The 22,808-nt window shown below is 41.0% G+C and overlaps 1 protein-coding gene across 6 annotated transcripts in view; it reads right to left on the reverse strand.

Annotated features, from left to right (window-relative positions):
- CDH18 (cadherin 18) overlaps window positions 1-22,808 on the reverse strand; it is an 896,035-nt gene that overhangs the window by 478,064 nt on the left and 395,163 nt on the right. For all 6 annotated transcript variants that reach the window (XM_042859886.2, XM_042859885.2, XM_065584267.1 and 3 more), the window contains one exon: window positions 16,700-16,786. The gene's annotated coding sequence lies outside the window, so the exon portion shown is untranslated. The remainder of the gene's footprint in view (window positions 1-16,699; window positions 16,787-22,808) is intronic.

Here is a 22,808-nt window from a genome sequence, read left to right on the forward strand (position 1 = left end):
AGGTCAGATAGGTACTTAAGATATATAGGCGCAAGCAGCTACTACATTAAGAAGGAGTCCTATAGCTGCTAACTGTTACTGTCCTCCATCAGCACTATCTCCAGCCCAGAGATTTTAGAGCTAGTACAAGAGCAGGGGCTTGCAGGAATGTTTGGCGTACCCCTCCCCCGACTTTCCATCCCACCTGTTCTTCCGCCTCCAGATAGAGGAGACCTAGTCTTCCACCAAACCCCTTAGCACAAATGAAGAGAAACCCATCCACCTCAGGAACCAAAGGGGATCCATTCCTATCCAATCCCCACACATGGTGATTTGAAACGAACAACCACCATTTCCAGACAAGACTGCAGGACACCCATCAGGTATATGGCCATTGATAGGAGCTTCCATGAAGTCCTGAGGAGGGGAAATCACTGGGCGTAGGGGAGGGGATGGTTCAATTTGGGGGGGTCATGTTGGTGAGAGTGTTTTAACCAAGGAATCTTTCACACATCTAATCACAAACTGAGGCACAAAATCTTTGAGGAAGCCCTTTGTTAAAATTGTGGCAGCACATCACTATTTCTAGTGGTTCTTTGCATCATAATTTTAAACTCCTTTGTCAATAAATAAAAACATGCAAGAGGTGGCAAGCTTCACAGTAAGGGCAGGTAGCCCATATAGTCCCTGATTCCCTCAATAATACATAGAAGTTTTTCATATCCCCATCTATATCGAGCTTGACTTGAATGTACTTTGTGTAAAGGTTATTACTGAGAAAAATAGTATGGTATTGAAATGCCTCTCTGTTTCTTATTGTTTTTGCACTCACGTGAGTAGAAAGCAAGTAGCAATATAATTTAACGAAAAATCTAACTTTTTAGGGCACTACTTAGCTTCCTCTTCGTGTAAAAGGAGGGTGAACTATTTCATAATCAGTAAAGCTACTACAAGACCTAAGCTTCTTATGACCCAAGTGTGAAGGTTGGGACATTTTTCAGCTTTGTGGAAACTTTACAGCTGTTGTGAAATGGCTCTGAATTAGGGTGACCAGACGTCCCGATTTTATCGGGACTGTCCTGATATTTGCTTGTTTGTCCTGCGTCCCAACCGATGTGTGGTCGGGACACTGGACAAACAAGCAATTTTGCCCTCCCTGGAGGGCTCTCGCCCCCCCCCCCCGGCTCCACTTCCTTCTTCCTCCATTGGCTCCCTCCCCAAATCCCCACCCTGGCCCCGCCTCTTCCCCAAGCATGTGGCATTCCTCCTCCCTCCCAGGCTTGTTGCTGTAATGGCGGCAAGCCTGGAGGGAGGGGGTGGTGGCTGGCTTCCAGTTCCTGGAGCTGGTGAGTAGGGGAACCGGGCGGGCAGGGGGGCTGGCAAGGGGGCTGCTCCCCCAGGAGGGCGACGGGGGGGCTCTGGACCCCAGCAGGGGAGAGTGGCTCGGGGCCGCACGAGTGGCCATGTAAAGTTTATCGGCTCGGGGTAGACCCCGGCCGGCTCCTCGCCCCTGTAGAAGGGTAGCATCCACCCCTCCCCCCTCGTCCTGGCTCCTCAGCTGAGACCCCCGGCGCCCTCCTGGGGGAGCAGCCCCCTTGCCACGCCCCTTGCCCGCCCGGTGCCCCTACTCACCAGCTCCAGGAACTGGAAGCCGGCCACCACCCCCTCCCTCCAGGCTTGTGCCGGCATTCCAGCTGCAAGCCTGGAGGGAGGAGGAATGCCGCTCAGCTGAGGAGCCAGGACGAGGGAGCAGGGGGGACTCAGCTCCTTACTGGCCTGCGGCGGCTGGTGAGACATGCTGGCGCAGGGCGGAGACCCTACCCCCCTCCAGGGCAGGGCGAGGAGCCGGCCAGGGTCCCCCCCCCCCAGCCGATAAACTTTACGTGGCCACTCGCGCGGCCCTGAGCCACTCTCCCCCACCGCGTCCCGATATTTCCTGTCAGTGATCTGGTCACCCTAGAAGAAGATGCAAGACAGTCTCATATCTCATGCAGCTTGTGCAAAGCCTTGACAACTCTTAAAACAAGACCCAGTTTAGAATGAGGAACTATAACATTTTCCACTTGAACATTTCCAATCAACACATCAATCAACATGTCAATCACCTAAAATGCCACTGCCAGTAATCATATTCCAAAGTGTTAAGTCTGCAACAACTGTCAAACGATAATATTTTTTATATTTTGTAGAGCTTTGCATAGTGAAGTTCAGTGTAACCACTCAGACTAAAGCCAATGTTAACTAAACCTGCGATTGTCTAAGGTGCCGAACCCCTCCAATTTCTGTTAACATCAATTAGAGTCAAAAGTCCTGAGCATCTCATAGGATAGCGTCTTTTCTGACTAAGGGCTCATCCTACAGCCCCTTACTAAATTAGTAGAACTTCCATGACAATAGTAAGTCTTTACAGGATTCAGTCCTAATAGTAATATCTCTAACTAAATATTTTTCTTGGAAAACAAAGTACTATAGGCAGAAGCAGCATAAAGAAACACGTCCCTGTAGAGTATACCTAGAAGAGGTATTTTTTGTCTTAAATTAATTAAAGATTGTCATGAATTTTTGAGTAGTGTAATGATTTTCACAGTATGATCAGACTGGTTTTATTAGCTTGAAATTATTTCCCCTAATAATAAAAAAGGAAAGAAAGAATGAAATATAACAACTTTAAAATGGCTTACTGGACTGCCAAAAGAAAAGTTTGTAAAAATTATATGGTATCTTCTAAGTAAACACTGTTATATGATGTCATTTAGTTGTTTTTCAGTTCTTAGCACTGGAACAAAATCCAAACATCAGTGAAACTGTGGGCTGGCAAGGGCATAATAGAATATGGAGCAGGAGGAAGCCCACAGTTACTCAGAATGTAATGGAAAAATCAGATGTGAAAGCTGATGCAATTGTACAAGACTATTTAATTATAAATGGCATTGTTTCTATAACCCTGCAGTAGCACTCTTGACTCACAGCGTTACACTAGTACATTGTGAGAAAGAGGGTGAGGGCAGAGTGACACTTTTCCATTATAATTCCCTATTCTCAGGGGTTTATAACACATCAGAAAGTCTTGGTCTGGAATTACATTTGGTATAAGTAATATATACTTGGAAGAAGTTTTGGCCAAAATTCTCTGCTGGTATATGGAATTACTTCATCAGAGAATTCTCTCACTGTTTTATTCTATTGCATATTTTAAAAAAATTGTCATTATGTGCCCTGAGCAATCTGTGTGTGTGTGTTGTAAGGTCACTGAGATGCATAATAAGTCAAATTTTATTTCAGTGGAACTAACTCATGTAAGACTAACAATTCAGCTCAATAAATGTATTGCTAATACTGATCTTACATACAAGTCTTATAATCAGAATTTATACAAATATGTATATACAAATAAACAAACACACATATATACATATAATCTGTATTGCAGAAGTTACATTTGTGAACATCATATATTTTTGTTTTCCACTCTTAAAACTTAAAATATCTTAAAGAATTTTCTCTAAAATTGAGGATATATATCAGTGGTTCTCAAACTTCTGTACTGGTAACCCCTTTCACATAGCAAGCCTCTGAATGTGACCCTCCCTTATAAATTAAAAACACTTTTAAATATATTTAATACAATTATAAATACTGGAGGTAAAGCGCGGTTTGGGGTGAAGCCAGGGCCACCGAGAGCGGGTTTGGGCCCCGGTGAAAAATTTTTTTCGGGCCCCATGGCAAGGGTGGACCACCTAAACAGCTGGGGAAACTGGGTCCCAGGCCTCCTTCCGGACCGCTGGGCCCCGGTAATTTGTACCGGCTCCCCCCCTCTCGTCAACTCTGGGTGGAGCCTAACAGTTCACGACCCCCCATATAATAACCTTGTGCCCCCCAGTTTGAGAACCCCTGATAGATATATATTTATTATATATATATTTCACTGCTGCAATACAGAAGAATGTAGTAGATATGCTTAAAAAGCACATATATTGGAGGGTTACTTTTAGCTCATAGTATTGGTCAGGCAAGGCCCAATCCCGTTATTTATGAAATAAATGGCAAAAGCTCATATTGATTCCAATCAACAGGATCAGGTTCTGATTGGTTTAAATAAAATATTATTTAGAGTTTTCAAATGAAGCAGCTGATATATTTGGGAATTAATTGCTTGTTGTCAAATAATTTAGGCCCTAATTCAGCAAGTTACTTAAGCACTTGGTTAAAATTAGTCCCATGCCTATGCACCTTAGTGAACTGGGGACATATTGTGCATTCTGAAATACAATATGTGTGTGATAAAAATAAATATTTTAAAGTCATGGTTAAATAAATATGAATAAACTTGCTTTATGGCCCCAATTCAGCAATGTATTTTAGCATGTCATTAAATGCTTTACTGAATCAGGGTCATAAAACAGAATGTTTATTCAGAGTAAAAGGAGACTTTATATTTTCTTGGTAAATAATATGGATGAAATCCTGTCTCTATTGTAGTCAATAGCAAAACTCACCCTATGTGCTTTATAACTTCCTAAAAGTGACTAGCAATTCCAGGCGTCTCGATTTGTGGGTCCAAGCCTAACCCACACCACTTCCTTCACCTGGGACACCTTAAAGTGTCCTGATTTTCAGAAATGCTAAACAGTCACCTTCTCAATCAGGCCTCTTTATTATATTTAAATTTGGAGACTAAAAGCTGAGGTACCCAAAACAACTTGTCACATTTGAAAAGTAGACCTAGAGGCCCATGTTAATGATCCTTATGAACCAAAGAAAAGACAAGATATTTGAAACTATTGATTCACTCAGCTATATTTTAATTTTATTCATTTGGGTGGACGGAGTTGTTTCAGTAAGAGAGAATATCAAATTAAATTTTAAAATTTCCTGGCTTTTGACAATTTAAGCAAGACTCTCCACTTTATTTAAATGTGGTTTTGTATTTAATTTACCTTAAGCAGGAACTAAATTTCTCTAACCTTTAGAGTTCTGTTAGTGCTCTTGTCCTAATCAGGAATCTTAATGAAATTCTCTCCTCTATTAATAAATTACATGACTTTGCATTTAATTATAGAGAGCACTGATTATAAAATGAAATAGTCTATAAATGAGCTTTCAAGATAACTTTGGCACTGCTTGGAAACCATAAGTGCCAAAGATGAATAATAAGTTCCCTAAAGTCATGGCCTTACTTCTGTAGAACTGTACCATTAGGCTATCTAGGAACAAAGTAATGGAACATTGTTACAATTTGGGAGACTCTAGAAGTCTGGCCAAATTACTTTTTGCTCTGCTCTGAGAGGCTGTAGTCAGTTGAACACCTGGCACATACAGATCAGCAAGGTCAAGACAGTTAAAAAGACAGGGCATGTTATAGTAATTTTATATTGTATATCATCTGAGGGTTAGGCTTCTTGGAAATTAATGTTTTCTTGTTCTAAAATATACTACAAAAATGAAAGCCTCACCACTATACATCAGTCAGAAGGCTTGCCAACCATATATAGGATGACGTTACAATTTATAAATTATGGGGAATATTTTCATGAAGCTCATTCAAGCTTGGATGGTGATCGTTGCAGGATTGGCAATTTCCTGGGAAAAACTACTTTATGACAGGGTGTTGGTAAATACCTGTTTAAACCCAGTTTAAACCATGAAACTCAGAAAAATAATTGCAGGTTCAGAAAGCATAGAACGAATAATTTCAAACTTTGGATACGTCCATTGAAAACTGAGGAATAGGCATTGTCTATCCAGTACATCAAAGTATGTCTTCTACTTCAGAATGCTGCATGACCAAATGAACCCGCAACTCTGATGATTCTGATTGCTTAATTCTTTTAGCCTACAATTCTGCATTATTGTCATTTTAATATCATCAAATGTTTTTTACTTTTGTTTATATAATACTGAAAATTGAAATGAGTCAAGACATATAACTTCCTTTAGAAAATACTGAACCAAGATGTACAGACTTTCTGATGTTCTGTATTATAATGATATATATATATATATATATACACACACACTAGCCCATTGCAGTTTTACTTTTTATTAGTATAACCCTAAATTAATCTATGAATTTACTGCCTTATGTAACCACAATATGAGTATGTAACTAAAACTAGGTGTAATATGGTGTGCATTAATGAAACCATTTTAAAAACAGAAAATGCCTTAAAGTGGGACTAAATAGTTTTTCATGAGGCAGTAAAAAACATGATTTTGCCTTTGAAAAACCACCTCAGGTAAATACCAGGCTATCCCTGGCTCCTTGGCATGTGTGTGTTTTGTGTCTTTCTCTATTTTTTGTGATAAATATAGATACAACTGATAAGTAACACCTGAGCTTTCAAGAAGTAATCCAAACTTCCTCAGATGATATATAGCATAAAAGGGCTGTAGTATATGGCATCTTTAATTGATTTGCCCTACTTACACTGTGTGTTTTAATTGGTCATCTAACTCTCTTAATCTTCCTTCCATTGGAATTAATGGAAGTTGTATCTTTGGAAGACTGAAGTGAGAATAGGCTCCCTCAGCGTTTACACAAAAGGAAAAAAACATCAGTTCTAGTAAACTGCAATGTCCCCGCTATTGAGCGGAGAGATCCCAGCCAAAGTGAGACAGCAGAAAAATATTGCTCAAAAAGGAAAACTTTTTTTAAAATTCACTTGGTATCCATAGAATCATAGAATATCAGGGTTGGAAGGGACCTCAGGAGGTCATCTAGTCCAACCCCCTGCACAAAACAGGACCAATCCCCAACTAAATCATCTCAGCCAGGGCTTTCTCAAGCCTGACCTTAAAAACCTCTAAGGAAGGAGATTCCACCACCTCCGTAGGGAACCCATTCCAGTGCTTCACCACCCTCCTAGTGAAAAAGTTTTTCCTAATATCCAACCTAAACCTCCCCCACTGCAACTTGAGACCATTACTCCTTGTTCTGTTATCTGCTACCACTGAGAACAGTCTAGATCCATCCTCTTTGGAGCCCCCTTTCAGGTAGTTGAAAGCAGCTATCAACTCCCCCCTCATTCTTCTCTTCTGCAGACTAAACAATCCCAGTTCCCTCAGCCTCTCCTCATAAGTCATGTGCTCCAGCCCCCCAATCATTTTTGTTGCCCTCCGCTGGACTCTTTCCAATTTCTCCACATCCTTCCTGTAGTGTGTGACCCAAAACTGGACACAGGACTCCAGATGATGCCTCAACAATGTCGAATAGAGGGGAATGATCACTTCCCTCGATCTGCTGGCAATGCCCCTACTTATACTTATCCATCTAGGGATGTAAGTGCCTTCTGAAATTTAGAACACTGAAATCTAAAATTGTCAATACCATACTTTAGTTAATCAAGTTTCCCTATTACAAACTATCAAATTAATAGACTTTCCCACAATGACTGCACAGCACCTTCAAGCATGGGGGTGTGTGTGATTTGTCTGGCAGGCCGGATGAAGGGAACAGTGCTTTATGGCTGGGGTGGAAGGGGGGGGGAGGCGAGAGAGAGAGGAAAACTGCTGCAAAAGGGAAGGAGGGGTCAGCGTGGTTGCTCACTCATCCACTGGGAATGAAGGACTTTAAAGGGCAACCCTGTGTCTGAAGTCCCCTTTTACATGGAGCAGGCTGAGGTAGCACCCACCTTCCCTCTCCTTTTTGTCGTGAAATATCAGGTTTGGCCAAAACCTGCTGTGGGCATTACACTGGATGCGTCCTTTTTAGGGAGGCTGGGAAGGAATTTTTCCTTACCAGCAGATTGGCTTGGGTGCAGTTGGGGGGGTTTCACCTTCCCCACAGTGGGTTCAGAAAGGGCTTTTGTCACTCATTATATAAGTGTAGGGTAGATGTCAACTGCAGGTACTCCATAGGAAAAGTATACAGTGACCAGATAAATGGCTTGGAAAAAGACTTTAAAAGGAGGTGTTTGTTAAAGGAATGAACAGAGAGGGGGATGAGAGTTGGAGACTCCTATAATTGGTATAGCAGGGAGCCAACCTCCATTTCTTATATCCTGCCTTAATCCTCCTATGGGGGGAGGGAGAGAATGGTAAGATCCCAGTGATGGATTGGCTGTGGGAACTTGGATAGAAAAAGAGGGGGAGCTGACCTTCCCCCCGGGGTCATTATAGACTAAACATGGGGTTACCTGCACTGTAACTTATCTGCTGGGTAGTCCCAAACATCTAATAATAAAGTTGCAGCCTGATTAAACCCATGTCAAAATGTCTCCTGTCCTTTCAATATAGCTGGACAAAGAAATGAATCTACCTAACCATACCATGAGACCTCCATTGAAATCATCCTTCAACCTCCAGCCTCTCCTCCTCTGAACTCCAGCCTACCACAAAGCCTGTGAGAAAAGATGGACTTTGCATTGTGCCTGTAAGGCTAAGAAATCTGGGCTCTTCCAGCAATGGATCAAAGCAAATAAAAGAGTTGATGACCCTATGATGATACTATGTTTCTGCAACCTGCCAAATTTGATTTGCTGCAAGAAACCTTAACATATTTGCATTAATGAAGGGCTTCACAGTGGAACACTTCATCTCTCCATAATACAGCATATGCCAAAATGTGAGGCACAGACCCCAAACTGGGTGTGAATGATTAGCCAGTGAATGCAGACATTTAAATGAAGATGGGTAAGCCGCAGCAGAATTTCTGGAGGGCATATTTATTTTATTTTCCCAAAGGGATGGTCAGTTATTATACATTTTGGAAATGCTGTTAGACATATAGTTTGCTTCCTTCAAACCTCATTTTGCAAGGCTACCATAAACTTAGAATATAGGGCAACCTTTTCATTTGCACAAACTCACGTGCACAGTTTATTTACTCCATTAGTATATGATGACTACTTGTTTTTTATTTATTTTTAATTTATCTCTAAATATCCAAATTTTAAATGATTCTGCATCACATTGAGTTTGGCACATCCTAGCCACAATAATCCTAACATTGTGCATTTAACAATTTAAATTTATACTATGGGATATTATCTGCAGCCATTGTGCAGCATAAATCTTGTTAATAGCGATTCCACCTGTGTACCAATTAGGGTGATGAGGTGCCTGATTTTCGACCAGAACACCCAGTCGAAAAGGGACTCTCGCGGCTCCGGTCAGCATGCCAACCGGGCCATTAAAAGTCCGGTTGGCAGCACTGCAGAGCCAAGGCAGGCTAGTCCCTACCTGTCCTGGGGCACCGTGCTGTGCCCGGGAAGCAGCCAGCAGGTCTGGCTCCTGGGGGGGGGGGCACGGGGCTCTGCGCGCTGTCCCCGCCCTGAGCACCAGCTCGACCAAAGAGAGCTGGCGGGGGCAGTGTCTGCGGGAGAGATCAGCATGCACCCCAGAGCCTTTTTACTTAATCATCATAAAGTATAGAGCAAAGGTTTGGCATGTTACTTCAGTATCATGTACTGTTGATCAACATTATTTAAAAAAATGTTCTCATATACTTAAGCCTCATCCACAAATATTGAGGACTTGCCAATGATAAGCAGAGGTTTTACCCATTGGTTTCTACAGCATTTAACTCTTTATTAAAAAACAAATTCAAGTTTCTAGCTCTTATGGCCAAAGTTGATATGTAACCTTACACGGGGAAACCTTATTATTGAATATTCACAGGACTCCTGAAAGAACAGAAAGGTGTGAAGTACATGTATTCATTTCAATGGAGTATATTAAATGTGGAGCCTATCTTACTGTTACCCCTCTAAACTGCTGTATGGCTGGAACTTTTGGGAGGCAGCAATCTTCTCGCTCATTCTGAACAAAATTTGAGCCTTGGCAGCAGGTAGGATTCTATGTAATGCTCTCCAGAATGATCTGTTAAGGGTTGCTCGGATCCACTGTTCCCCCCCACCCCCAATATCAACAACTTCTAGACCAACATATTGCTCATGAAAGAACACACAGTTACAAGAAACTATTTTGTGAACAATCACTGTTTTGTTATAGGTAATTTCTGTTCATTCTCCCTCCACTTGAAGCAAGCTACAGAAACAACTCATGAGATTTGTTACTTTCAGCAGCTCAATCATTGAGCCCCTAGATTAACATAGAATTAAGGTTTAGCAAAACCTCAAAGATGAACAATGAAAAAAAGGCACTCTGGGATATAAAATTCTGATGGTTACAGCCTTAACAATTGGATGGGTGCAGTCACTTGTTTTAATTTAAAGTCTTTGAAATATGCTGTGTGTCTATTCCTGGGTCTTCTCCTGTCAGATCAGGTGCCAGTAAGCTGTTCATTTTGTCCATTATGTCTTCTGTATCACTTTGGATTATAGCTTTCAGGCTTGGATTAAGCCTATTCTTAGTGTTTCTAAATCAAAGCTATGTATCTGGTTTTCATTCTGACAGGAGAAGTATCTAAGTAGTAGGATTTGGTAGGACATCCTTAATAGCTCCAACAATAAACCTGACACTAAGACCTTTCAACAGAAACAGGTTTAAAATTAACAGAACAGGCGCATGATAATATACATGTACTACATTAAAACTCAGTTATAATGATCAGAGGAATGCAAAATAGATGTGTCTACTGAGAGACTGTGCAAAATGACATCGGAATGCAGTTTCAACTCCCCTTAGTTAATTTAAGTTAGATCATATTTACAATACTCAATGTACACCATATAAAATGTAAATAGACATATTTATTAAAATAGAATAGCCTTTAAAATAAATATATTGATTTTTAAGTCCCTGTTCTGCCTTGACTTGCAAAACCGTGCTCTGAAGTGTCCTTATCCTCTCTTTGCCAAAAGCTGGCAATGGGTGATGGGCGATGTAACACCTGATGACGACCTGTTCTGTTCATTCCCTCGGAAGCATCTGGCATTGGCCACTGTTGAAAGACAGGATACTGGGCCAGATGGACCATCGGTCTGAACCAGTATGACCATTCTTACTGTCACTTTTACGTCATACATCCTGGCTGTAAGGTGTAAATCAGCTCAGATTTTGGCCCTCAACTAATTGTGCACATGAAATGTGGGAGATGTCAAATAAGGTAATCTTTACCTCAGCAAAAAGTTCTCCCATGAACACCCACCCTCACCAAAGACAATTCAAGAAGAATTTTTGGATACATCAGAACCAGGCAATACTACAGAACAAATACATCCATTTGTGATGAAGACATAGATCTCATCAACCACAGTACAGTGTAATTTACTGCAGGTAAATATCAAAGAATTCCTCTCACCTGAAGTTACGAATGGCAAGAACATGACAAATCTCCCCTCCACCATTTTCGCGTTCAGAAGCAATGAGTTTCAAACAGCTTCCAATTTCTTCCATGTTACAGAAATCCCCTTGGATCTCACCCCAAATCAGCATATGGGCACACACCCATTTTGACCCAGCATCTGTCACATCTGTTCTGCTGCACTGCTTTAAATTCATTCTGGTCCCTTTCCCTACCTCAACATCAGAAGCACCAGATGTCACCACCAAGTCTAACCTGGCTCCTCACTGCACTCTTAACTGCAGATATCATTTGCTTGTTAGTATATAGGCTCGTTTGTCAGCCTGAGATAGAATTATGGGTTTCACCTTTCGATACTCTTACATCTTATACTAATATGTGTGAACAAAGAACAAAAACATAGTGTGTGTTGCTTCTGCCTGGCCAGATGGATTTGTTAGCATAATGTAGGGTTACCATTCATCCAGATTCTCCCAGACATGTCTGGCTTTTTGAGTTTAAAAATACCGTCCGGGGGGAATTTGTAAATGTCCGGATTTCCCCCACGCCCCCATGCAGAGCGCGGCATGGCTGACAGGGCAGCCAGCCGGATCGAGCCACTCGCACGGGGCTCCCTCCTCCGCTTTCCCGCTCCTCTCCCTGCAGCTTCAGATCACTCCTCTCCTCTCTCTCTCCCCCCCCCCGCATTCGCAGATCGCCGGCCATTCGCATTGGGCCTCCAGCAGTCTGGAGCTCCTCCCCCTGCTCCCCCTCCCCTGCTGCCCAGCGCACCGCTCAGCAGCACTCTGTGAGGGCAGGAACTGGACTGTGGGAGAGCGTGGCAGTGTGTCGTGCTCCACGTGGAGCCCGACACGCTGTTCTGAGCAGCACGGTAAGGGGACCAGGGGGTCAGAGAAGGGGCAGGGGGGTTCTGGAGAGGGCAGTCAAGAGACAGGGAGCAGGGGGAGGGTTGGATGGGTCAGGAGTTCTGGGGGAGGCTGTCAGGGCGGGGGTGTGAATAAGGTTTTGGGCAGTCAGGGGACGGGTAGGGTCCTAGGGGGGCAGTTAGGATGGGGGGGGTCGCAGGAGGGGGCAGTCAGGGGACAAGGAGTAGGGGGGTTGGGAGTTATGGGGGGGCTGTCAGGGGGCAGGGGTGGGGGGAGGGATCAGAGCAGTCAGGGGTCAGGGAGCAGGAGGGTTTAGATGGGTCGGGAGTTCTGGGGAGAGGGTCTGTCAGGGGGCAGGGTGTGGGAGTCCCAGGGGTCTGTCGGGGGGTGGGGGTATGGATAAAGTTCTGGGCAGTCAGGGGACAGGTAGGGTCCTAGGGAGGCAGTTAGGATGGGGGGGGGTCTCAGGAGGGGGCAGTCAGGGGATAAGGAGCGGGGGGGGGAGTTCTGAGGGGGGCAGTCAGGGGGCGGGAAGTGGGAGGGTCAGGGGCAGGGCTCCCACCTCCTCTTTTTTGATTGTTGAAATATGGTAACCCTAGCATAATGGGAACAGATAAGAGCAGTTAAAGTGTTACTGGAGCGAACACTTTAAGACTGCCTCAACACCTATCTCAAGGCAAGGTCAAGCAACCAGTTGGGAGGGGCAAAGAGAGATTTGGGGGAAGTTATAAAACACTAAAAGACCAAAGAAAAGCCTGTCCCTGACCATAGCACAACCTCACTCCCCACCCATCCCATGGGATACAAAAGAGGTGGGACAAAGACCCTAGACTCATGACCCTCCAAAATGGAACATGACCATAAGTTGTAAGGGGTGGGACCGAGGGTGTGCATTTCGGGTATATTTGGGCCTGCTAAGAAAGGGGAAATGGGAATGAGGAGGGAAAACAGGGACACAGGCAAGGCTCGGTGGCATCAGAGCTGAGATGGAGTAAACGGGGTAAACGCTCTGTGGGGTCAGAGCTGGGAACGGAATCCTGGGAAATAGACCCTGCTGGCATATAGAGCAATGAATATGCTTGCTTGGAACTAACACCAATAAACATTGCATTGCCTGCACTTCAGACTTCTGGTCTTCTGCTTTCTGTTTGCATGACAAGAACCAGGGGAGAGGGTGAAGGGAAAGCCCTCTAATACACTAGATAAACAACATGTATTATGCATCTACTTCACTAGATATTTCTAATGTACCTATCACCATGGTAACATTGACTCATTTGAACCCTGTCCATTAATCTATATCCTTGTGTCTATCTGTGATATTCCAAACCTCTGAATATCTTCAAGCAGCCAAAAATATGATGGTAACAAAGCATGATAGTGTAGATCTGGTCTTTCTGCTTACTATGTCAATCGCATGCCATTGTCCTGATTTTTGAGAGACCTCAAGCCACTGCAAGATGCTCACTCACCTTCTCAACTCCCCCAATCTCCCCCAAAGTAAAAAAAAACAAAACAAAAAAAACCAAATACAAAACTAAATACAAAAAATCAGATGACATAGATGCACATGAAAACATCAGTTGGTACAGATCTTCTGGAATCAACATTTGAACAATCATTTAGGTTCATTAGGATCAAGAATTGTTTCAATGGCTTTAACAAGTTTCACTAGATGGGATGTGTTTTTATACCATTAAAAATCTATCACACTATTTCCAGATTTGTTGTGTGTGTGTGTATTTCCTTATTTTAAGATAGTGTTATCTGACTGTGAGAAAGAGAAGGCCCATGGAAGGATTAACCCAGAAGGGTATTCTATGATAATTATATTAAATCCCTTTTGAGAAGCCCAGTATGGAATCGCAAGAGAAAGATAGATAAGAAGGACCCAGATGCAGGTTGCAAAGCTGGTCTCCTCTATTCTTCTGAGTTCTACACTAGAAAAAGAGACTCCAAGGAATGCTCTTATCTTTGGAAAGATTGTTAGTCAAGGCCATAGGAGAAGCCAGCAGCATCTACTTATTAATGGGAACGACCATTTTGGAGTCTTCTGAATTAACCTGAAGTGCAGTTGATTAATAAGTATTAAACAACACCATAAGGAGGCAGAAATGCATCATTGCACTCTCTCATTAAGTTAAACAAAAAAGAAAAATACATATTTTCCCTGTATAAACATTTTTTTTCTTCTTGCTTTATTCTGTCTCCTTATATGTGGTGTTCATTTAGTGCAGATTACGTAACGGTTTTAAAAACTAACAAAAACTGGAAAAGAAACATAGAAAAGCAGAGAGGGAAAAATAGCTGCAAATATATAAAATCAGCAATACATCTTGAACTGAATCCTTGTAATCAGACAATGGTTAATAATGTATGTGTAGCCCTGCTTTATTATATTAAGCAAAAAGAAATTGTTATTTTTTTTAAATCTTCTAATAGTTGAATATAACAATATTCTTTATTATGCTTCTAAAAGCAATATAAATTTAATACTCATACTACGAGTTTCAACTATAAGAACACACACACAAAACACAATCTAGAAGACAAATAAGGGTACTTGCATTTAGCACAATGGGAGTCAGGAGGAGCTAATGGCGATTGTTTCAATGGTTTGGGGGCAGACACATTCTGAAATATTGTTCTAGTAAGTCACCAGCAAATACTTGGTTGGTTGTCAAAGGTTCAGTAATAATGTCAGTTCCTTTGTTAACAAACCTATCGGAAGTTTGGATATGATAACCAACACAGAAAAAATGTGAGAATGTGTGACATCTATTTCCATTCTCTGGTTTCTCTCTGATCACTTATACTACAAAAATAATGCTTTCAAATGCTGGTTCCTCGAAGAAGGAAGAAAGAGATCATTGAAAGAGAGGTATCTGTGTTATAAATTCTAGAATGGTCAATAAGGCTACTAAGATCCAGATCACGTTAGGAAATAAGATATTATTTTGATTTATTTGTATTATGTTAATGAAATAATAATTAAAAAAACTGAGCCAATGTCAACTAGGGAATACTATACTATACAGAATCCAGTTTAAAGGACTCAACAATTTAACCTCTAACAGACCACCAAACCTGTCCAACCAACATCTTCAAGCAAAGGCTTTAGCAACAGGTGAGGATCATGGGTCAAAAGTCCTGGGCAGGGCTACAGAGAGGCCATGTATCCTGCAGCTGGAAAAGCTTCCTCAAAAATACCCTGCTACCAAGCCCCACACCAGCTGATCTCAACTTTGGGGGAAGAACATGAGAAAAGAAGTGTTTTTTTAAGGTTGCCTGGACTGAAATCATAAAAAGCTTTCAGAGCTCAAAGCTAACACCTTGAATTGAAAAGGGAAATAAATTGGAAATACAGCTACCATATGCTTACACCAGTAACAAAACAATAGCAACTTCCTAGCCAAGTGTAGATGGAAGAAATAACACTTGGCACAGCCTGAAAATTGCTATTTGGGAAAACTCAGTGTTTCTGAATAATAACTGAAAATGTTTGGCTCCTCGACCTATCCAAGGGAAGGTAAAACTGGGGTTGCCAATGGAGGAGGGAAAACAGATGGGTCCCAGTCCTAGATGTCTCCAAATAGTAACAGAAAACAGTCAGTCTGTTCTGGACCCCAAAACCTCCCATTGCATTACAATGTCTTTGGGAAGCTGTGTGTCTAGCTATCAGCTGCATGTTTATGGTGTTTCTCTTGTAACAGTTTAGGACATTTGTGATGCAATTCCTCAGCTCAAGCCTAACCAATGACAGCAGTAAGAGCAGGACTAAAGCTACTTTTGTTGCTGTAAAATGGAGTTGTGAGTGTGCTGATAGCTATATGTATAAGAACCTTTACATTAGGACCAAGTGGATAGATGTAGCTTCACTATAAAATATCTGTAGGTGAAATTTACATAGGCTGAATCAAACCCACTAAAATCAGAACTACTTCTGTAACCTGGGGTGACAGGGCTAATCATGCTAATTTAATTCCTTCAAAGCAGATCCTGGATTTTCTCAGTACAGCCTCCATTGGCCTGCATACCTACTGATTGCCTTCTGTTGTCCACCTGCTGAACTCATATCAAGCTATATGGAATTTACTTACAAACTATTTTTGCACATTGAACTGGTAGAAGCTTCGCTTAAAATCACTAAACACAAACATGAATTGTAGAGACAGCTCTAATATCCTGAAGCTAACCTTGCGACACAGTCTGAGAAGTGTCTATGATTTCTTTCAGAACATTTAAATACCATCCTATTTTCCAATTCCTATTTCATCAACCAGGCACTTGGAGAACAGTTGCAAATGCAATGTTTATTAACAGGGTAGAATCACAAGTTACTAGTCTTTGTCTGCATATAACTAGCCTCCATAGACAGCTGTTGTATTGTACATAGATAAAACAGAAACCGATTTCTAAACAAAATAATTTCCAGTAGCTTAGAAGTATCAAATGCAAGGGAAAAATTGAATAAATAAATAAATAAATAAATAATGCCCAATACTTCTGGGCTTTCCCTAAAGTGAAGCAACACGTACATCTTTAGAAGATGTGATTAAGAACAAATGTTCAAAAACAGTAACAATTATTTTTAAACACAAGCAGAAAGACTGAAAAATAGTATATATGATTTATAAAGCAAACATACCTCAAACACACAGGTATCTTAATTTCGCCAGAGAATTATTTTCTCAGCTGTCTTTTCGTCTTCAGCTCTTGCATTTGTTGCACTGGCCTAGGAAAAATAAATCTCAACTTACTTTCAAACGGAAAGCATAAGGCTATACCAAAGGAAAAAAAATGTTAATAGCATTGCTGTTAATTCCTCAGTAATCCTACTTCATTATCGTAAGGAAATAAATCTCAGAAAAGGATTGCCTTATTAAAAGTGAATTAGAAAACTGAATGTCATCAGCGCAGGGAGGCACTCTCTTAAAATGCAATCAGCAAGGCAGCATATAAATAGGGCACTATACAAAAATGTTCCTATCACACAATCTTTAGCAGATTTTCAACAGATGTGTACATAACTTTGATTTCATGAATCCCTAAAATAAAATATGTCTACATCATTTACCATGATGTTTCAAATGAATAAAGCAAAAAAAAATCATTTAGAGTCTCATCAAGGAACACTATTTTAAAGGTATGTAAGGTGCAGACATGAGTGATTATTGAAATATTATTCATGCCATTTTTCAGTGTCATCAAAATATTTGATTTATCTTGGAAGACTGGAAAAAAATGGAGGTTTTGTTTTGATTTAATTGCTATATATAACCCATGATTAAAAGGCAGTGTAAACCCTTATGCACATCTTAAACACACATCTATCCCTAATTATAGTGATGTATGAAGGCTCTGAACAGGGCAAAAGCAATGCACAGTAAAAATGCAAACTTGGGACAACTCCGCACAGTGTGCATCATATTAATATAACCGTTCCATCTAGCACCACAATATTTATGCCTCACACACATCACTTTCAGGCATGTTATTTGAAAATAGGCAGCATCAAACAATTGATCATTGGAAAAACTCACCAGTATTAAAACAGACAAAAACACTACTTATATAGAAATATGTCAAACTTTCATTAAATATATGGGGGAAAAAAAGACGTGTACAAGCCAACTACCCCTTGTCATTTTTCTTCTCATTAGTATCACTATTTCTCTTCATTGTTTCCAAAATTCTATTCTAATTCTTTACCCTGTGGTCATCCTCTGAATATTTCTTTAACTGACATAGTTTTTGCATTATATAGCAGTAACTGCTGTAATAAAATTATTTTGAAGGAAGACAATGTAAAAATGATGGTGCAGGTATAATATAAGATTAGAAGACCTACATCTGAAAGATACCCACACTTTGTGGAACCTAGTTAACAGCTGGAAACAAATGGTGGAGACCTTTAAAGCATTCAAATGAAAAACATATATTCCCTTTGGCCGTGTTCATGACACTTTCCACAAACATACTATTTTTTCACTGAATCCTAGTCTCATAAATTCAAAAGGGATATGTGTTTTGTGAAAGGGATCATGTTGGAAATGTCTGTGGGAAGAGATAAAATTTTGAGGAGTGGAGCAAGAAAAGGAGAGCACATTTGATTATTTGTATATCAATACATAATTATTTCTCAACTTTTTCTCTCATCTTAAAAGTTAATCTATTTTATCGGTCTATATTAGAGGTTTTATACTGCCGCTCATCACAGCACTATCTGAGCACCTTACACATGAAATCAGTAGCAATAGCAAAGTCCCTAGTGATTTGCATTGTCCCAGAGGAGTACAGCTGACACAGTGGTTCATAAATTGAAATATGCTTTTTAATGTAATTAAGGCTTGATGCATTAATTGCTTTGAAAATTAGAACCAGAGCTTTAAACTGGCATCAGAATCTGACTAGGAGCCAGACGAGGGATTAGAGCAAAGATCTGATGTGCTCACAGCAGTCTAAGTCAGGGAGATGGTGTATAGACATAGTCTATACCAGTTAGAGCTTGTGTATCTTCTTCACATTAAGTTTCAGATCCAGTGAATTACAGTAATCGAGACTGGAGATGAGAAATGTATGGATCACTGTGGCTGGTTCCTTGTTCAGGAGGAAGGGACAAAGTGAGGAGTCAAACAGGACCTTGAGGCCCATGCCACTTTGATGAATGGGTACTGCACGCCTTCAATGGAAAGTGGAGACAACATCCTAGCTGGCTCTTGAAAATGATTCCCCTTTCTGACCAGCATAACTTTGGCCTTGCCTGGGTTCAACTTGAGCCAGCTACGTTCATGCAGGCATTGATTTCTTGTACACATTCTGACATTTCAGCAATGACAGTGGCTGCATCCACAGAGAATGAAATATATAGTTGAGTGTAATCAGCATACTTCTGACAGCTGAACCCATGTGTGTCTGTCTCTCCCAGTGATCTCATGTAGATATTGAAGAAAAGAGGGGTAGTACAGATATCTGGGGGACTCTGCAAGCAAGGGTCTTTAGCAATGAGGAACAGTTACCCATCACCACGCTGAGGTTTGCTGTAGAGGAATGACTGGAACCACTGTGATGCTGGACCATTTACTCCTGTTATGTCATGTAGGTTGTTTTAACAGTACTTTGTGTCAACGGATGCGGAGAGGTCCAGCTCGATGAGCATGGCGATCTTGCCTGTGTCAATCGTCATAAGAAGGTTGCTGTGTCCTGATCTGAACCGATTGTGAGGCATCCAATACCAAATGTTGGCTGATGTCCATGTTGTTGAAGATCAGTGGTTTCTACTTTCTCAATTATTTTGCCCAGGAATGGAAGGCTGGAGACAGGACAGTAGTTGGAGAAGTCTTCCAGATTGAAAATTGACTGAACTATCATGTTTTGCAGTAGGTATGCTTCGCTGAAGAAGCCCTGACTATTTTTACTACTAGTGCAATAGTTGTTCTTCACTGGCTTTTACCAGCCAGGATGGGCCTGGATGCATTTCACAGATTGGGGCGCTAATATTTTCCTTAAGTTGGTATAGTTACTCTTATGGATAATATATGTTTTTGATCACTCTTTAGAAGTTACTATATAGTACATTGCTGCTGAAAAACAAAATATTTTACGAATTTGGTATCTGTCTATTACTCCTTAACACAGGGAGCAGGGGTATGATGTGAGAAGGGAGCTCTTAAAAGTTTTCTAGGGTCGAACAAGGGACCACTTTAAAGCTTTGTTTGGAGGCTATTACACAAATCATTGCATCTCTGGTATCACAAGACTGAAACTGCATATTTCACCAGATTTATTGATCTCCTGGGGCTCTTCCAGGCTTGGTAAAATGCCTAAATCTTTGAGACTGTCAAACTATTTGTCTAATCTATTTCAGATATGTCTAAGGCTCCAATCAACTTGGTATCTCCATGCTGAACAAAATTGTCTGGAAGCCTCTCTCTGGTTTTCAGCACAGCAAGGAGGGATAAACATGTTTATATTTGTTATGGATTTAAAAAATAGCTAATATATTCACTGATTTGGTTTTGTACCCAAAGAAAAAAATATTGAAGAAATATGCCTTGCTCTGGGCTCCTGGGAATGCCTGTTTTTAGAAAATGTTGTGATGTACAGTCAGAAATGAAAATACATTGTTAGTGTATTTTCATTGTTGAATGTTATGGTGTTTCCAGGATGATAACATGCAGAAAAATATTATTACTTTCTATACAAGATGAATAAACACATGTTGATTTAATTTGTAAATTACTTTGTTGTGTCTGAAATCATTAGATGTGGTGGAAAAATTGAGTGCAATGAAATTAGATTAGACCACAGGGGTCCACTCCCCCCAAATGGCTTGCTGGTAGCTTGATCCATTTTTTAATTAAAGCTTGGTTTTGTTTAAAGCAACATGAGCATACGTTGGTGATTTCTGTTTGTGTTTGCACTGTAGATAGCTACCACTGTCATAGGAGACCTTTTTATACCTCATCCCTAAAAGATAAGATGATGAAGGAGGATGGGAGAGAAAAGCTGGTGTGTGACATCTTGATGAAAACTACTGCCCCAAGCTTGCACGAACCCCCAGACAAAACAATGCAAAACTTGAAAGCCTGCAGTTTTTCTTGCTTCCCATAGAAGGTTAATATTGCATTGCTGCACTTAATACACATCTCAGCATGTCTTCAGCTATATAAAGAAACAAACTTGTGCATGTCAGCAATACAATTAAAGATTTAAGCCTGAATTTTAGTCACCCTAAAATTTATAATCTAACATGTAACGTCTCCAGAATTAAAAGAATAATTAACTAATATTACACCATTTTCCTGTAGTGAAATGAATCTATAACATCGAAACACTAATTATGTAGTATGACAAAGTTCCTCCTATCTTGGTGGGTCCTGCACTTATTGGCGGATTTTCTTGCCTCAGAGATTCACCATGTGGGTTGGGGAACAGCCCAGAGACTTTCCCCTCTGGGAGAACCCACAGTCCAGGTCAATTGGGAGATTTGGCGGGAACCCAGGCCTGCCCTCTACGCCGGGTTCCAGCCCAGGGCCCTGTGGACTGCAGCTGTCTATAGTGCCTCCTGTAACAGCTGCATGACAGCTACAACTTCCTGGGCTACTTCCCCATGGCCTCCTCCAAACACCTCCCTTATTCTCACCACAGGACCTTCCTCCTGGTGTCTGATAACACTTATGCTCCTCAGTCCTCCAGCAGCACACCCTCTCAACTCCTTGCACCTCTTGCTCCCAGCTCCTCACACTCCCACCACAAACTGGGGTAAGCTCCTTTTTAAAACCCAGGTGCCCTGATTAGCCTGCCTTAATTGATTCTAGAAGCTTCTTCTTAATTGGCTCCAGGTGTCCTAATTAGCCTGCCTGCCTTAACTGGTTCTAGCAGGTTCCTGATTACTCTAGTGCAGCCCCTGCTCACTCAGGAAACAGAAAACTACTCATCCAGTGACCAGTATATTTGCCCTCTACCAGACTCCTGTACCCCACTGGTCTGGGTCTGTCACAGTAGGATCTATGTTATGATTTGTGCAGTTACTCAGCAAAAGGAGCTTCAAAACCCCTCACAAGATGGTGCTTACATCATGGATGGTAGCACTGTTGGGTAAGGTAATAAAGATAAATGTACTGCATTTATTTTATTTTATTGAACATTATTTGTTAGACTGATGATTGTAGAAAACATTGATGCACAAAACACCCCAGTAGGGCAAGAATTTTTAGTTCTTTAGCACATTTTATTGTCCATAAATATTAAAAAACAAAATAATTTTAATTCAAATTGGCTATTTGCAATTTTTTTTCTTGTGGATGATTTTTAAGTTCCTCAGTCCATTCAGCCTTACCTTTAATATACTTCGAGGCACATTTTGATCATTTTCAGCCAATTTGGGCCTTTACGGGGCAAACATTAATGAAGTTATGAACAAGAACTCTTTGTCAATATGGTGCCAAAACTGATAATTTTGGATGTGTCATGACAGAAAACTGCAGGGTTTCTTGTGGAGAACTTTTAAACACAAGGTCTCTCAGGTTACTGGCTATATAAATTTGCAGTGAAAAAAATAGCGCTCCTGTTGCTGGAACAAAACGTAATTTTAAGCACAATAAGGGCCTTCCCATACAGCCTATTATAAGACCAAGTCAGAATCAGAAACACTAAAAACAAAAGAAGGACAATGAAAAACCCAGGCACAATGGACCAAAACAGAACAGTCAGAAGACGAAGAATGCTTTAGACAATCACAGCAGCCACAATATCTCAATTTAATTTACTTCAGAGAATGAGAGTGAGACTAAAAATTGGGACAACCACATTTTCTTGTCAAACAACCACTATTCTTTTCTTTGCCACCTATAGACAAGTGCTGTGAATTTCTTTCTCCTTCAGCCTAGATTAAAGTCTGCTGATATTTTTCACAAGGACGTACAGGAGATACTGGACAATAAGGTAGCAAACAACATTCTTAATCCACTACAATGCTGCATTCAAGAATGGCTTTGGCCCCATAAAAAGCACCACAGCATATTTTAGATTGCATACTGGTGCCAAACTACTATTTCAAATGTACATTTAGTCCTCTGAGATTTCAGAGAGGCAATTGACCAGCCAAGATGTGTTGGCTATTTCCCTGTATATTGACACTAAGCTGAGGACGTGGTCTGTGGCTTGTGAAAAAGTAATCTATGGGTTTACTGCTTAGCAAATGAAGGCTCTAAATACTCAGTGCTAGCTGTGGTTTGGCAGTAGTCTGGGACTCT

Source organism: Chrysemys picta, chromosome 2 (genome assembly GCF_011386835.1).
Source record: "Chrysemys picta bellii isolate R12L10 chromosome 2, ASM1138683v2, whole genome shotgun sequence".
NCBI lineage: Eukaryota > Metazoa > Chordata > Testudines > Emydidae > Chrysemys > Chrysemys picta.